The sequence below is a fragment of the Chiloscyllium plagiosum genome, unplaced genomic scaffold (genome assembly GCF_037043375.1).
Source record: "Chiloscyllium plagiosum isolate Xiang-an unplaced genomic scaffold, Cpla_swu_hap1 HiC_scaffold_23, whole genome shotgun sequence".
Lineage (NCBI taxonomy): Eukaryota > Metazoa > Chordata > Chondrichthyes > Orectolobiformes > Hemiscylliidae > Chiloscyllium > Chiloscyllium plagiosum.
The window spans coordinates 47,874,643-47,888,029 of NW_028270161.1; the positions used below are offsets into that span (position 1 = coordinate 47,874,643).

Consider the following 13,387-nt stretch of genomic DNA (forward strand, 5'->3'; position numbering starts at 1 on the left):
AAATCAATGGAGCTGAGGTGGAGGGAGTCGAGAGCGTTAAGTTCCTGGAAGTGACGATCACCAACAACCTATCCTGGTCCTCCCATGTAGGTGTGATGGTCAAGAAGGCACAGCAATGCCTCTTCTTCCTCAGGAGGCTAAGAAGTTTGACATGTCCATAAGGACCCTCACCAACTTTCATACATGGACCATAGAATACATTCTGTCTGCCTATACAATGGCTCGGTGTGGCAACTGCTCTGTCCAGGATCTTAAGAAACTGTAGAAAGATGTGTGCACAGCCCAAACCATCAGGAATGCCAATCTCTGATCCATGGACTGCTCTTACACTCCTTCTGGCCACAGAAAGGCAGCCAACATTATCAAAGACCCCTCTCAACCCAGTAATACTCTCTTCTAATCATCTCCAGGCAGAAGATATAGAAACTTAAACACACATACTAACAGGTTCAAGAACAGCTTCTTCCTGGCTGTTATTAGACTGCTGAATGGACCCCTGTAATTTCAAATCTAATGTTGGTCTGGCTTTTGCTCACCTCCTGTGCAGCTGCAACCTTGTATGCCTCGCTCTGTCTGTACACCCTATGGTCTGGATATCCTTGTATGATCTGCCTGTGCTGCATGCAAAACAGAACTTTTCACTGTACTTAGGTAGATGTGACAACAATAAATCAAATCAAATCAAATCTATAGCACAAAACCCAAGAGCCCCATCAGATCCATGCCATTTATTATGTTTCACTAGAGCCTTCTCCATCTCCTTATCCTCAATACCTATTAATTTTATCTTATATTCAGTTTTTTCTAATTTCTATCTAACTACCCTTAACACATCAATGCAATTTGTCTCAACTACTCGATTTGGTGGGGAGCTCATGATTTAAACTAGTTTATCTTCTATTTATGAACTCTAGTCTTGTGTCCCCCTACAATAGGAAACATCATCTCTATGCCTTCCTATGGATGCTGCTTGGATCAGTAATGAAGTCATGGAATGTCAGTCTGAATCCATCAAAAATCCCAATACTTGCAGTTGAGTGGTGACCTGCAGCAGGTGTAACAGGTTTTAATTCGGGCGCTTTCCCAAGATCACAGGAAACGGTTTACTGTATGCGTTCAGCTATTTTCGGGCCTCCTGACAACAGTGGATAGTTCTACTGACCCCAGCAGGAGTAAAAAACCATCAAAGCAATGTTTATGAGGTGTATGTAGGGCACTTTCATTATAAGGTATTGAAATGTGTCAGCTCTTAGAAGGGAAGTTGTGGAAAAACAGTGCAACTCTGGTTCAGTGTGATCTTCATGCCTTGCCCAACAGTAAATTCAGTCAAAATTAAGGCATTTGGATCCCTACTGACCAGGCAGGTAAAGCATTAGTTCGGGTGATTAAATTGTTTGCGATGAAGTTGGTAGATCTAACAATGCCTTAGAATTTTCTAATGCCTTCGAAATAGTATACTGTCTTAGTCTGTTCATTCCCGTGTTCCACAATGCTACTTGAGTGGAGTGATCCCCTTGATTGGAATCACTAAGTCATAGAACATCCATTCAAAGATGTTTCTCATCTGTTAGGTCCGGTAGACAGGCAATGCATCCACCGACTCTCAGTGAGATTCTATAAGTGTATTTGAACGGTTATGACTATAGCACACATCCTGGTGCTTTGCTGGCAGTGATGTCACATGTACTTGACTGTGTGACCTGAGAGTGCACTCCCTGCAGTTGTGTTGGCAGCAAACATAGCTGCTCTTTAAAACACTGGGTCTCTTTTTAGGTTACGGAAATCCTTTCTCCTGATTTGTTACGTTATGTCTCACAGTCAGTATGTCAGTATACCTTTTAAGAGACAAACGCATGAAATCATGACTATGTCAGCGTATGTGACTTGAAGCTGTAAAGGTCTTGTACTCCATCTTACCTCAGATCACATGGATCATGACATTATATTGGAAGCATATTCCTCTGTTTAAACTAATATCTTAATATTGGTCCAGAAACTTTTATGAGCTCAGGATTGTAAGGTTATATGAACCCAAGGATTGTGCATAATAATCAGTTATAAGTGTATTTTAGATTCTGCAATCTCTCAACATCTGTGCCGAGTTCTTTATGATACAGGACATAACATAAGCATCACTGCATCAGGTAAAATACCCTGCTGGAAGTAAAGTCATACCATTGGCTTGATAATATATTTTGCTGCGCTCACTGGAACCCTTAAAGCAGAAAATAATGCTTGGGTCCAGGCTTGACAATGATCCTTTAGTTAGTTCAAGCTCAGAGGCAAGTAATTGATGTTCCATCCTAACTGTGCAACTTTCTATCACTATACAAATGGAGGAAAGTGATTTCAACATCTGCCACTGGAGAAGAGGCCAGTTATGGTCTGTATAACTATTCAACTCGAGCATTAAAAAGCTTGATTTCTGCATTAAACCTGTGTTTTTGTTTCCTGAATCCTCACCATAATTAATCAATCATTGTCTGAACACAACCTGTGCTTCTTCCTCAGCATTGCAGTAATAAGCCACTCTGTAAATGTACTTGTCTTGGAAACTTGTAATGCTGGTGTTCAGGTGATGGTCTCGTACAGTTTCTATGAATGCCTTGGGTCCTCTGGCTGTTTGAAAAGTAAAAATGGGACAAAGTTCCCTCTAATCTTTAATGACTTGGCTTATTCCACTGCATGGTCCCTTTAAGATGACCTCATTGCCATATATGGAGGCATCCTAAAGAACCTTTGCTCATGTGCTGCTTGTCTACCCTCTCTGTAGCACATTCTTGTTGCTGCACACCCTTGTAGTTTGACAGGGAATGTGGGATTCAATATTATATTCTCCAGCATTATATGCCATATGCTCAGTGGCTATCAGAATCATTGCATGAGAAGGTTAAAGGACCCACTTTGCAAGCCTATCTGATTTTCCCCTCATTAAAATTCTGGGTCAAAACAAAATACCTATTTTACACAATGGTCTGATTCATGTTGCACAAAGCTTGGTATTGGATGTTCCACATCATAAACTCTACCCTAAGTGTAGATTAACATGCGAATTCATTGAGTACAGTGTTTTTCTTAGATGCACTGAATGTAATGGTATAACTTCATGCAACTTATAGAATACATGATTAATGGATGGTAAGTGGTTTAATACAGCACACAGCAATTAGTCTGTGCATCAGTTGAATCTCCACAATCACATCATCTTTTCATGTCTCTTGCATAAATATTTCATCATATTCTTTCTACATATTTTTTACTGTGCCCTGTGGTTATGTACCAGTTTTGCTTTTTAAACAAAGGGGCAGTGTGCTTTGAGACAGAGTGATTTGACCCATGGAAATTCCTTCCTGTAGTAAATTCTTTTTTTCCATTGCGGCATGTGTAATGTTATTTGCATTATCTTGCTACAGTATGTCATTTTTCCACCCTCACTTGTTTCGGATTTGCTAACATTTGTGTGACCTGATGGAGGTCTCTTAACTTTAAGAACCAATTTGATTGACGAGACATAGGACTGCTCACTAGTGAGATTTTTTTCACCGTGCAAACCTTGAGTACAAAATCAGCCTTTTTTTTTCTTGATGCTGAGAATCTCATTTTTCCAATCTTACCATATTTTCCCAACTGACTCACCACTGGCTACAACAAACAGGGTCTGGGACGATTCAGCTCATTGTGAGATGTAACACTGTCACTGAAGTATGTGGTCACTGGGCATTTTTAAAATTCACCTGCATTAATAACCATTTCTACTTGGAAACTGTGCGATATTGAATGGATATCATACCAATCTGCTTGTGATCTGCCTATTGGTTTTGCAACATCACTAATAAAATGGGATTCTAATCTGCATCTCACCTTAACTAACAACTAAAATAACATTAACAAATTTTCCTTAGTTCAATTACTTGAGAAAAATGGTGATTTGGTGCAGTTTGTAAACAGGTAGGCTCACAAAAACATGATTTGAAACTCTCATTGCTATAAATCTTCTCTTCATATGCTGGAAACTATTGAATAATCATATTAGTAGCACATGGCAACCAGAGGAAATCTTCCTGCTGTGTTTAGGATGTCATAACTGTGCGACAACAAGAGAAAATCCTTGTCCATAATTTGTAAAACATACCACTGGGATTCAATATCAAGATTATGTGGTCAGAGCAACATAGTTGAAGATGCTGCAACTCAGAATCATTGAGAATACCAATTGCATAGATTACATTGCAGTGTGGCATTCAAGTGGTCAAGAGTTTGAAACTGCTTTAAGAATTTAAATCGGCAGGCAATCTGTGGTAAAATCAGGAAGTTCTGTAAATACACAGGCCCATCAACTCAGATCACCCAGGTTTGCAGTCTTTTTTAGCATGTGAACTTGGAAGCTGAAGTGAGTCACTCTCTGGGACTAAACCAAGTAGGAGGTTGGGAACATGAGTTACTAGTCAGTAATGCTGAATTCTATTATAGCCAACGTGCTCAGTGGCCAGCTGATAGGTTTGCTTAAAACGTTGGCAATAGCTTACAAACTAACTGTGCAAGAATAAGGCATAAAAATAATTAAGTGGGTGAAGAGTTTCTTTCATTTTTCACCATTTCTGAATTTTGTTGTCTGTCTCTGTCACTGCCTTTGCTTAGTAAATCCCTTATCCTTTTGTTCTTGAGTCGCCTCTTTATTGGATTCCTGAAATGATCCCTGTCGTAATCTGCTTCTGCCTCATTCTGGCTTTTGAAGAATATATCTAAGCAGTCAACTCTCACTGCCTTTTCATTATATTCTTCAGGGCATTCTTGATTCCAACTGCTACCTGTTACTCCCTTCAAATGAATTATTGGATTCACAGAAGTTACAGCATAGGAGACTATTTGGCCCATTTATGCCAGTACGGGCATTTCTACTCTTAGTCACTTTCCTCGGGGCTCCTTCTTTGTCAATACTTATCTTAATCATTGCCTTGATTAATAGCATTCTGGGTTTGTAAAACATGTGATATTGAATCAAATTGCACAGTGCCCAATATTTAATTCCACTGCCTGTATTGAACGGAACGCTAATTTCTCTGCAAAACTAGTGGCCAAACCAATATTGTCCATTCCACACCACAGTGTGAGACAAATTCCTACCCAGTTATGATTTAATACTATGTATGTGGGGAAAATAAATTCTTCTGGCTCCTCTTTTCTATCCTTCTCATGGTAACTTTGCTGTATACTTCTTTATTACCAATTTATCCAGACTCTGGGAACAGTGTTGCTCTTGAGCCTCTCAAATATTTCAATCAGTTTGAAAAGATTTGATTTTTCCCTCTGTTTGACTTCTCACAAACTACCATCAGTATTCAAGTTAAAAAAAAATCTAAATCTTGAGCATTTCTTCATAACTGTAATCTCATCAGGTCATGCAGCATCCATAGAGAGAGTGCAAGCTAATGTCTTGAGTCTGGATGACTCTTCATCAGCTCTGAAACGTTAGCTTGCTCTCTTTCCATGAATGCTGTCTAACCTACTGTGATTTTCAACATCCAGCATCTGCAGTAATTGGCTCCTGTAATCTCAACATCCTGATACACTTCTAGCAAATCTTCTCTGTACATTTTCCATGGATCCAACATCCAATCTTTATTCTGAAGTGCACATCTGTTCATTGGGGTAATTATGACTTGCTGTTAATGTGAAGTAAGCAACATTGATTGCATGGTTCCTACTAACTGAGCGATAGTGTAAACGGGAAGATGGGTACAATTTTCCCTAATCCTGGACTACAGCCAGAGACTCACTTACAGTTGATATCATTAATGTATTGTCTGAGATCCTTTGCTAATTTATATCAATACTATTCCGGAATCAGTCATTCAGAATCTGCCATTTTGTTCTCCATATGCTGAGGGCAAGGTAAGTAATATACTGGAAGCTGACAAGGTCTCCATGTGAACAGGAAAACTGGAAAAATAAAATGCCAGATACCTTGGGAACAACAACAATGAATTCCAGTGACCATTATAAAATCACATAGAACCGCTGTAAATCATTTAACTGAAAGCATGTAAACCGAAGCAAATTATTTGCATGTATGGTTAAAGAACCATTTTACCCTTCTATTGTTCATTTACTCAAGGATTTTTCCCCAAGCCTCAGGCATTTCCCTGTAGGTAATTGTTCAGTGATTGCAGTAATTTCATTGCTAGAAATGACATCTTGAGAAAAATTTATATCAAATTGGCATGACTGGAAAGCTGCTATTCAAATGTTGCAAACACCAGACTTTGCCAATAAATTCAGATTGAAGAATTGGCTTGTAAAATATTAGCGGGTGAATCCTTGATGTATTGTACAACATGTTTCCTCATAATTGAAGCTACTCACCACATTTTTATTACAATGGTAGGTAGAGGATCATAAGAATTCAGTGAACATACAGAATGGTATTTCAAAGGAAGGGCACGACAATACAAATATAGCTACTGGAAGGCTAAGAGGCAATTTAATAGAACTCTACATGAAAGAATATTTTCTCTAGTCGGCAAGGAAAGGGCAGTACTGGAAGGTCACAAGTATAAAATTGTCAGAATTAGGGAGGTTAAAGATTAGGAGACAGTGTCTTTAATCAAAAGTGTGTTGGAATGCAGAGTACTTTGAAAGGTATTCGAAAGATTATTGCATCTCTGAAGGGAAGGGGAAGTAAATGTTTGTGGGTAGAAATTTAGATATTTTAGCCTTTTACTGATCCCTTCAAATTACAATACGTCAATCGCAGTCAGACTGTACTGGTAGATCATTAATACAGGAAGAAATGTCTTGGACAACATGCTTTGTTCAAAGTATAATCCCTTTTATCATTTCACCTCTATTCCTTTGACCTGTCAATAATAGCATTATCTTCGAGGTAGCCCCATAATTATAGGGAACGTTCTGGTGTGGTTCCATTGTGAACAGTGCAGGATGTAACTTCAGACTGGCTTGAAACACCTGTGGAGCTGGCTGCCTCTAATATGCAATTATTCTGGTACTGCCTGTCCCTGAGAAATTATTGTCATTGTTCCAAAATAAGGCAGCTCTTTTTGTTTCCCTAAACACTGTAGCCTCAGAAGGAGAAAAGCGCTAGAGTGTCTCATCAATAAAAAGGACAATGTTTTAAGATAACACCAAAATTAGAAAAAAAAAGATCTACAACCTAAAAAATATTAGAAGATGTAGTTAGTAAGGGTTTCAAAAAGGAAGGCCATCCTTGATCAGGGTTACTGAATTCTTTAAGTATCTGGCAGAAAGGATAGCTAATAAGTAATGAAGTAAATGTGATACATTTGGATTTTCAAAAGGCCTTTGATAAGGTGCCACATAGTAGTCTCATGACTATGGTCAGAACATGACTAGGGCTAGATTTGTGGAATCTGGGACAGTAAGCTGGCTGTACATTGGAAAAATGGAGAGAATGGTTAGAGATGGTTATGCAGACTTGCAAAAGGTGCGAAGTGATGTTAACACATGGATTAATATTGGGAATACTATTCTTCATCACTCATTATAAACGATCTGGGTTAGGGAATAAGTTTGCAGATGTGGGATGCAAATAACACAACAGAGGAGGATGGCAATCTTTAAATTGGAGGAAACTTGTTTTAAAATAATGAATATAGGGATATGTTAAGTGCTTGTCTAAAATAGTCATGTAATTTTTAGGCTTGTGTCCTTTATAAGCTCAGTTTCTTTCCTCTAGCACTTTGGGGAAGTAGATACCCAGACATTGTTCCCTGATGGAACTAGAGGGCACCTTGTGCAGGGTAAGATTCTCTCAGTGGGTCTTCCCTCTGTGTTGTTATCAGATGATGCTTCATACCCAAGCTCCAAATAGGAGAATCTACCATCAATTCCACTGTAACTGCTTACAGCCTTATGGTTTTCAAATTAACCTCTGATTTGCAGTGGCTATGTGTTGTTCTGACCTCCGTTCTTTGTGGGAAAGTGGTGGAGCAGGAGACTGCCTTAATTGAGCAAAATGTGCCCATGAATTTCACTTGCTTATACAGCAGCATTTCCTGAAATATGTAGTGTGTGTTAGTGAACCGTCTCTTATTACCCTTGTTCTTAAACATAGAATCCTTGCAGTGCAGAAAGAGGCCATTTGGCCCATCAAGTCTGTACTGACCTCCAAAGAAGCATCCAACTCGGACCACACCCCAGCCCAAACCTCCACATTTACTGTGGCTAATCCACTTGGATTGCACATCCCTGGATATGCTATGGGGCAAGTTTCAGCACGGCCAATCCATTTAACCTGTACATCTTTGGACTGTGGGAGGAAACCAAAGTATCTGGCAGATAACCCATGCAGACACGGGAAGAATGTGCAAACTCTACACAGTCACCCAAGGCTGGAATTGAACCTGGATTTCTGGTACTATGACAGCAGTGCTAACATTGAGCCACTATGCCGTCCATCAAATATTCTTTTAATTTCAATCCTGTTGTTGTCTTAAATTGCAAGCTTTGTTCGGCTAAACTGTGCTCCACAGTTAAGTAACAGTCGTAGACTTGCCATTGAGTAAACTGTGTATATCCCTGTATTTGACGGCACCTTGAATTTTAGGTAAAGGTTCTTGGTATATGCAGTTGTAGCATTCACAATCAATCATGATCAAAAGTGACGGGAACATTCAACTGCGCTTCACATCGAACGCAATTTCTTTTCTGTAGGTTAGTGCCAGACCCTGTTAGTCACGAGTTAGCCATATTGGCTTCTCTGCAAGTGGCAAGTCAATTCTCAGCCACACTACAAGTTCAAAAGAGACCATTAGATTGCTTCATCATGGATTGAGGTGTTAGCTTTGTTGAATCTGCAAAAGTTAGCCAAAATCTGGATGTTCTCCTGGACCAAACGCTGCTGAGGTTAGATCAATTGAAAATTAAATCTGTTAGTCTTTTTTTTAATGAGGTAGAGTTATGAAGAGTTAATACCAATACATTATCTAGCCATGATTTGGAGATGCCGGTGTTGGACTGGGGTGTACAAAGTTAAAAATCACACAGAAGCAGGTTATAGTCCAACAGGTTTAATTGGAAGCACTAGCTTTCGGAGCAATGAGCCCTCCACTACCACTTGATGAAGGAGCATCGCTCCAAAAGCTAGTGTGCTTCAATTAAACCTGTCGGACTATAACCTGGTGTTGTGATTTTTAACTTTATTACCTAGCCACTAACTCTACTGCTCTCTGTGACAATGGAACCAGACTGTTCACCGCCTTGATGTTGTATCCACCAAATTTTGTTAATGAGGCTGCTATGAAAGCACTATATAAATGCATGTTGTTGTTGTTATTGTTACTGAGATCAGGTTCCAACCATGTTTCTATACCATCATTATGTGTGGTTACCTCCACCTCTATAACATTGCCTATGCCTGCCCCTGTCTCATCTCTTCTGCTTGTTAAACCTGCCTTTGCCACCTTTCAGATCTGACTGCTCCAGTGTGGCTGGTGTCTTATCTTCCACCCTCCACAATTTTAAGCTATTCCTTAACGCTCCTTCCCAGATTCCAACACAAATGAGGTTCTGTCCACCTATTACCTCTGTACTTACTGACATACATGGGTTTCTGGCTGGCCAAAACTCCAATTTCAAAATTCTTCTCATCAGACTTCTGTCACCTTTTACAGCGATGTATTCTTCTGAGATATCAATATCCTTCAAACCTGGCTACTTGTATGTCCACATTAAGTTCTCCATTGCTGGTCATGCCTGCAGTTGCCTTGTTTCCAAGTTATGCCTTTCTAGAAGTCCCTGTCTTGTTCTCTCCTCTGTGATGCCACTAAAAAAGTCTATTCTTTAACTAAGCTTTTAATTATCTGCCTTAATATCTCCTTATGTATCAAATCCTGTTATTTTTGTTACCTTAGATAGTCGGTCTTGTGTTGACAAGAGTACCTATCAGGTCGGCTGAGCTAGGGTTAACAACATTTAACCTTGAACTAACTTTTATTTGCAAACAAAACTAACAGTAACCTCAAACAGTGTCCTCAACTTGCCATGAGGCTGTAAGAGAGGAAACTCCTAACATGAGAAATTGCATCACCTCCTGTGAATGATATACAATTGTATTTGCATAAACACAATAACCTTTTATGCGATAGCCCTTAGCTCCACTATACCATAGCTAATAAATGAAAATTAGATAGAAGATAGAATTCTTTAATGTCCCCAGAAACTTTTTTCCATTACATAAAGGAATGTCCAGGAGATTAACCTTCAATAGCTTGTCAATTTTGGAGGGAAGCCCTTTTGTAGAAAGTAACGGTTGAAATGTATGGCATAGTGTTTGCAAATATGGGAAGAAAAGCTGATAGGGAATTGACCAAGGATTGGATGTTAATTGTAAATTGATATTGCAAAAGACGACATAAACAACTTGAGTCTTAACATTTCTAGAAGCTCTAGGAATTGAGAGTTAGTTGCTAGGACACAGCTGCAGACCATCTGACTTTAAAAGATCCTTCAGCGTGAAACTGGTCTTCACCAACAGCAAAGAATGGGCTGTAGTAAAGCAGCAGATGATATCTCCCCAGGCTCTATCTTTCTTCCATTGATGTTCACAGCACAATGGTTTGAATTTTTTTTTAGAAACCTCAATTCTTGGTCTCACTGCCACTTAAGCTTGGTTTGAAATTAAAATTCTTGGCGATATTTTTCAAGTAAATAGAAAATAAAAACTGGGCATGCAATGAAAAATCTGTTTCCATTTTGCTGCAGTCTTGAGACAAGTTCCAGCATGTGTCTGTGTGTGTTTACATTTTGACCAAAATTTGTATATTCATTTTAAAGATATTGGAATTTGGGGCAAAGAGTTGGTTGACAGTAAAGAACCATCCAAATTAGTCAGGTAGAGTATGTTTGTTTTCCAGCTGCCATTAAAATGGATTTGGTCACATAGATGAAAGCAGTGGGGGTCTTGCCAGCAGCTGACGATTCCACATGCACCCTAACTTACCTCCTTTCTGGAAGCCCTGCTGCATTAAGATCCTAGCACTTAACTGGACAGCAGCAAGCCCTCCCTCCAATGTGGAAGCCCCAGCTGCCAAGAGCTGTTGCCAATCCGGAGGCTGGCAGACCCGCTTTGCTCAGCAGCATCACTGGGGAGTTGGTGGCTGCTGACAGTACTACACTGACTCAAAACCCAAGATGGATTGAGGCTGAGGTGAGGGTAGCAGGAGGGGAAATCGTGTGATGGGACTCATGGGATGGACGTGGTGGGAGCAAGGATGGAAGAGCAGGGATGTGGGGAGAGGATGTCTCACTGTGCCCCCTCCCTCATTTCCTGATGCTGAGTACCTTGATCAGTCACTGAGTCTATTTAAACGTATGGGAATGCCTGACTAGTCTAAAGCTACCTTAACAGGTTTTATCAGGCTTCCTACATGGCAGTGGAGACCCTTAAGTGGGGTTAGTTGTCAACTTAACAGCTTCAATTGCTGGAAATCCCACACATGGGCTGCTGCTATGTTGGTGCTGCCTTTGGAAGCAGGAGTTATAGACCAGGTAGACAAACGGTGAATTTGAACAGGAACTCTTCATTAACGATGCTCACACCTCCACAACCAGTTATAGACTGGACTCAAGCTCCACCCCGCCGAGCCACTGGACCAGCTCTCTTAAAGGGTCAGCACCCCAACTACATACATAACAGTCACCTCACCATAGACTGAACTGGGGCAGGGATGGGTGAACACAGCATGTTCCCCAACCAACACACTGTGCCCAATTAAATGGTCCATGGGGAATGTGTATTAAATTCAGCCTATTGATAACCAATAGTGGGAGTATGTGCAATGAAACCTTGAGGAATTAAATGAGCTGGAGCAGCATAGACTTAGCAGATACACTTCTGGACTCCAACAGTTATGCTATGAGGAGAGGTTGTATAACCAGGATTGTGTTCTCTGGAATTGAGAAGGTTAAATGGTGATTTAATCAGCTTTTTCAAGACGTTAAGGAGGGAAAAGAAAGGCTAAATGTAAGATTATGGCTATAGGTTCAGGTTGATAGGCTGAGAATCTGAGCTGTATCTTTCAGATATCAAATTAGGAAACACATGTACATACAAAGGTTGGCAAAGATTTTAAACAGTCTTCTGCAAACGTCACAAATAAAAACAGAAGTTGCTGGAAAAGTTCAGCAGGTCTGGCAGCATCTGTGAAGAGAAATCAAGAGTTAACATTTCAGATTCAGTGACCCTTCCTCAGAAATGAAATGTTAACTCTGATTTCTCTTCACAGATGCCGCTAGACCTGCGGTTATTTCGGTTTTAATTTTTTTACCTGACACTCCTGTTTATTTTTTTTTTCTTTTATCGTTTTTTTTATTTTTTATTTTTTTAAACCCCCACACTACTGCCTAATTGCGGTAGTATCGGTTTTGATTCTGCAAATGTCGGTTGTTTGCAGAGTGATTGTTAACATTAAGTGTGGTATTGATAGGTTATTATCAGCTGAAGAATACTGGGGCAAAGGCTAATATCTGGAAGTTACTCACAGAAGGCCTAAATCTCATTAAATAGCAAAGGAGACTGAAGGCTGTACTGGATCTTCCTCTTCCTGTTTTCTCGAGTTGGCAAGCTCTACATCAGATATGTGTTCTTGATTGGCAACACTTCACATTGAGAGTAGGAATTCATGAAAATTTAATCAGCAAACTGCATTAGGTGCATATGCTGTTAAGTAAAAACTCTCATAATACAACTTAAAAATGTGGGCCCTGTTTCGACTGTAGAAAAATTTATTGGCACTTACTGAGGTTTTAAAAATACGTAAGTCCCAATGATGGGAGTATTCCTAGACAGTCTGAGGCTGACTGGGTACTTTTTTTTTCTGTTTGGGGCCTCATTTTGCTGTTAGTAAAGTATTCACATTTCATTGATTTTTAAAGCAGGGACTTTTTTTAATATAGAACAAGGCAGTCACTAGCCAAAGTTTTGACACAGTTGGAAATATTTTCAGTTTCATTTTTGAACTGTATGCAGTGATTCTGTTGCAGTTATAATGGTTCAAAACACAGCTGTAAAACAAATTGTGCATGTAATGTGGTGTCAGCCATGATTATTTAGTCCTAAATATCAGAGATCACACCAGTTCTAATGTGTAGCTAAACTCATGCATCTGTACCCACTGTCAATAAAAAGAAGACAGCAATAACTTGCATTGATGTAGTGCCTTTAACATAGTAAAGCGACCCATGGCCCGGGGACAAAATTCGACATACTTTTTTGACAGAGTCGGTGGATGGTCGAAAGAAGGAGGTTTTAGGCAGCTTCGAAGAGGTCTAGAGTGGGAATTACAGAGCTTATGACCAAGCCAGCTGAAGGCATGGCTGCCATTACATTAAAAGTAAAATACTGTGGCGA

General features: G+C 39.7%; 1 protein-coding gene across 8 annotated transcripts in view; it reads left to right on the top strand.

The window, feature by feature from the left end:
* The window catches only part of LOC122561625 (non-muscle caldesmon), a 213,307-nt gene that overhangs the window by 102,334 nt on the left and 97,586 nt on the right, over window positions 1-13,387 (top strand). The gene's annotated exons all lie outside the window — the stretch shown is intronic.